Below are 5,350 nucleotides of genomic sequence, written 5' to 3'. Positions count from 1 at the left end.
TTCATGACTCGGCCTCGTTGCATAAGTAGCCAGCCATGGCTGTTTATCAGCATCGACTATGGATGTCCCTCCAGTAACTCTTTGCGCCGGGTGCCCACCATCTGGTATATACGCACAAACATATCCGTGCGGCACCTCCTTGGGGGGTTCGCTAAAGAACTGGTGATCAGCAGGGTCACCTCCCACCTTGTAGATGACATATGCTGGAGAATTCTATTGCTCTGGGGTAGCAAATGCATAGGGCACTTGTGGCCTGGCTTGAGAAGGTAACTCCCCCCTGTGACTCTCTAAAGCAGGTCCTGTTGGAGAGTACTGGTGTTTCATGATTTCCTGCACCACGCGCAGCGCAACGCGCTCAAGGGTGTTCACCAAACTCTCAGAATGTCGATGCAATGAGTGAGCCACCATGTAGTTGACTTCCTGCCGAAGAGCTCGCGTACGTTCTTCCGTAGGAGTAGACAGATCCACTTCATCTAATGCACCCTCAGATAAAAATCCCTTCCATCTGATGCCGTGGTGTCGAGTTCATTCAAACGAGCCGATGAGATCGGCTTCAAAAGCAGCTTTTATTTCATCATACCTCTGCTTATGCTCTTCAGATAACTCTTCATAAGTAATCGGGTTCTCGCTCGACATCTTGACAATGGCTGTAGCCGATTGCAGTCGATGTAGTCGAAGTAGTCACTAAAGTAGTCGATGTAGTCGACGCAGTAGTCGATGTAATCGGTGAAGTCGATGAAGTAGGTATTGTAGTCCCACTGGGCGTGCCAGAATGTGTTGTCGGTCAAAACCCACCGGCGAGCAGCGACAGGCAACACGAGGAGCCGGGAGGCTTCCGAGACTGCTGGTGGGCCCCGGTCCCTCGGTCAACGGCCCAAAAGTCCGGCACACGCCCTGGCTTGGTGGAGTGCTAGGCGTGCAACCTGACCTATATCTGATCAGAAAGGTGTAGAAACCGTACGTCAGCTATTTTCCTGCATACACAGCCAAATTAAACATTAGTCCGAGCCGTGATCGGCTGTGACAACGACTCTCAGATCAGCCAAAGAAGCCGATGGAATCATTGTATTAGATCGGTCCTTCAGGTACCTTTTAGAATCGGCTGAAAGAAGCCGATTGCTACATTTAATAGATCGGATCTACTCAACATATGAACACTTTATATGAATCCGATAGGGGAATAAAAGCATGTTCTGTAATTGCCAAGCCAATCCAATCTGCGACGGTAAGAGTTTTCACCATATGACCGGAACATCCTACGAGTGGTTAAGTCTAACGTACATGAAAGATAACAACATGCTAACCCGAAAAGAGGCCTAAAAACCAACTTAACAAGTCAATTCCCGGAACAATCCCTCGTCAGGTTACCATAAGGCACCAAACATGCAGCCGGAACATTGAACACGTTTGAAGGGCCTAATCATACAGATATTAAGCCAATTCCTTGTAACACAAAGAACTACCATAACAGATTAGATCTACTAAGCGGTAACAGAACAAGGCGCTGCCCTTGCACCCGAGATCATGTACGAGAGCAGCTAAAAGGTTACGAGCAGCAAGCAAAACATGGATTTACTATTCAAAACCAATGCAACATCATAATCGTTTAAGATAACTAGTGTTTCTTGCCATAAAAAACGCTTCAGTACGAGAAACACAATGATAAACAGACAAAAGCAACGCTGCTCCGACCATGTTGAACATTATCGGAGCAGCATGACGATTACCTGGAAAAATCCCTTGGGAAGGGGTGGCGATGCGCCGAGAGTTTGTTGTGAATGATTGATTCTATTGATTGAATCTCACGATACATATTTATAGTCCGGAGACTTAATCTTTTCTAACTAATCCTAACTGATTACGGTACAATCTCTAACTTACTATATTTAAACTATCCTTAGATACACGGCCATCCTGGCCCTTGACACGTTCGCTCAGAAGCCGATTTGCAGACTATTACATTGACTTCCTTCAGCCCATGTTGCTCTCGGCCCATCCTTTGGCCCAGTCAAATTATGGCGATAACAACAACCCATGTAGGGTGAAAACTATACGTATAGCCACGTCCTCGGTCATGAACAACCCTACTCTTTTGTTACTCTTATTAGTTAGTGATACTCATGATTTCTACCTCCCTCTAGAGATAACTTCCTGCCTGGGGCAGTTGAGATGTGAGGAGAGGGAGTCCTCGGATCGACTCGGTGATTTTGGAAGGTGTGTGTTGGACTGGGAGTCCAGAATGCCGGAATGGCCCGAGTTCGGAATTTGGAAGAAGTTATATATATATTTATAATGTTGCGCATGTATAGAAAACTCCAGCTTAATCCCTTGAACTTTGTTATATCTTTAGTTTAGTCCACTTTAAAGCTTACATTTGGATGGTAACGTGAACCTATCCCATACCTTGGGGATAGCCTGGTACGATGCAGGATCCAATCCGGAGTTTGACCCCAACAGCGACGGTTGGTACGATTGAAGCTCGTGCTACGCTCGAGTTGACTGTAGAGGAGGTTCCAGAAGATGAAGGACGGTCAGAAGCCTAGCTACCGCTTTCCATTTTTTTCTTGTTTGGTCTAGCCGAGAGGCTTATAATAAATTTCGTACTACAAATCCTATGGATTTATGTAATAATTAAACCCGTGATTGACCTTATATGAAGAATGACTATGATATTATGATTGGAATGAGTTCTGTATGTGATAGCGCTTGATCCAGGGACTATCACAATGATATAGTGAGTCGGATTCTCGATTTGGGAATCCGGTTCATTTCACCTGCTTGCCACTTGTTGCTCATTGCTCCAACTGTCCAACATCTATCATAACACACCCTACTCCTATATATCCAAAGGGAAGAGACAAAAATGAAAAATTAGAAAGCCTAGAAACACTAGTGTTACACTGACTGAATCTTAGAAAACTCCTATACATGTCACTCAAACTCTCAAAGCTTTCGTGCACCCAAAAACAAACTGATTTAACTTCAAGTACTAGCAAGTAACATTGGTCCGACATGCAAAGGCCGAATTTCATGAGATTCCACGCGGTCGACACAATAATTAGCCATTTTAGAGCTAATTTAATCCAAAGATAAATCATGAAAGTTTTCTAGAAAATTCAAGAGGGGTCGGCTTGCAGGATGACGGCAGGAGCCAAACACCTTTCCATCCTCTTTATTGGAGTAAATTTGGTAGGTTAGGATATGTAATCCCAGACTGCCATATGTATCGGAGAGGTGCCTTATCCCCCAAGTCTCTGTACTCCATATATACCGCCCAATAGGCTCAATGCAATACATCCCATGCATTATACCCAATCTTTCATGGTATCACAAGACTAGGTTCTAACCCTAGGTCTCCGCTTCCGCTGCCCTCGCGCCACCTCCGAGGAGATCAATCTCCACCAGGGGTAGCGCCCTCGTAGGACGCGTGGCCAATCCATCTGATCCGCCGCGCCGTCGTGGTCAAGTAGCAGCAGGGGACCTACCTCTCCCATAGCCGCTAGGATCTGCCACGAGCGCCGCCATCTTCGTCGCCCTTGTCGTGCGTCAGGCTTGGTGCCCCCATCTACTCCTACAGCGCCACCGCCACCGCTGCCCTTGAGCGCGAGTGTGCGGCTACGGTGGTGCACAGTGGGGGTGCTGAGCCTCCGCTGCACCATTAGGTGCGCCCGACAGCTGCGCCCCCCTTCCTCGCTAGTCCAGTCGCGCTGCCTCCGGTTGCTATTGGAGCCGCGGGGGCAACGCCTCGGCTATGCCGCCTGATGCCGTCCCTCCGCTGCACCATTAGGTGCGCCCGACGGCTCCGCCCTACCCTTGCCAGCTCTCTCTTCTGTGCTGTCAGGCATCGTCCCCTTCATCCTCAGTGCCACTTCCGCCGCCACCATGCGCGCGAGGACACGGCTGTGGAGGCGGCTCATAGGGCCACTAGCCCGCCGCACAGAAGGAGGAGGATGCCGCTTGGGCTGCACCCTGCCCGGTCGAGTTCGCTCGCGGGCGGGTCTCACCCTTCTGCTTTGCCTCTCTCTCCCTTTATGTTCTTTGACCAACGGATGGATGAGGATAAGGTTTGGGGGCATCACTAGGTCCACCCGAGATTGTACCCATGGGTGTAGCTGCTATTTTTCATTTTACTGATCCGAGATCGAGTTGCGTCTTTTGCCGTTCGTCGTCGCTTCATTGTCGACACTCCTAAGGACAAGGTTATCATTGTATGCCCTCAAAGGCTACAGCATCGACGCTCATGATCAAGCCCCCACCGGTGTTGTCGCCTTTATAGGCGGTGGTGCCACCCATGCTGCTGATCGTCGCCACATTGGTCTCCGATCCAACTCCACGCCTACTGTCATCTTCGCGTGGACACCACCGTAGATGTTGATGAAGGAAGACGCGTGAGCGCTTTTCAGCTGCCTCGTCTAAATCGCCATCCGCCGCTTACCGTCCTGCTGCTGTTCTCAGCAAGAAGCTGTTGATTTGTGTACTCGTGTGCCTCTATTGACGCTTCGGATCTGCGCCCTCCTTCATTGTTTCGACCACGTCCACCTCGACCTCGGCTATTCGGCACTAACGGGCTATCATCTGCATGAGCTACTCTAGTCGAAGCATTCGCACCGATGTTCTGACTGTGAGGGGATGTCTCCATTGTTCTCCAGTCTGTCCGTTCGTGTTGCTACCGCTATGACTGCGGGGGATGTCAGAGTATATTTGGTAGGTTAGGATATGTAATCCTGGACTGCCATATGTATTAGGGAGGTGCCCCCCACCCCCCAGTCTATGTACTCCATATATACCGCCCAAGGGACTCAATGCAATACATCCCATGCATTATACCCAATCTTACACTCTTGAGCCAGAGTTAAATTTAGTCTCTTCCCCTTACTATTTTCCTTGTTAAAATTTTCTCGCTGTACACCTTCCTCTCATGCAGGAGCTTCTCTTTTTTATATAATTGGCAGCTCTCCTGCCGATTAAAAATAGATAAATCATGAATGTAAACTGTTTCCACAAATGCATTTTACTCTTTTAAGAAGATGCTCATAACTATCGATACATCCAAATCTAGAATTAAAGAAAATCTAAATTGTAAGTTATCACATCCGGTTTTAAGGACAAAACCGAATACATAACTATATGTATGCCAGGATCAAGTTTCATACATATAGTAACTTCATTAGTGAATAATCAGGAACAATATCACGAAAATAAAACTAAAAGACTATAAAAGATTGTCAGAGATATACAACTTATCCAAAAAATAAAGACTCCAAATTTCACAGGAACCAGGGGTTGCGTAGGCCTAGAACTCAACATCATCTTCAACAAACTTCACATCAACTTTTTCTTCTGAGCAGCA

Source organism: Panicum hallii, chromosome 6 (genome assembly GCF_002211085.1).
Source record: "Panicum hallii strain FIL2 chromosome 6, PHallii_v3.1, whole genome shotgun sequence".
NCBI lineage: Eukaryota > Viridiplantae > Streptophyta > Magnoliopsida > Poales > Poaceae > Panicum > Panicum hallii.
The sequence above is the reverse complement of the archived record's forward strand: the minus strand, read 5'-3'. Positions refer to the sequence as shown.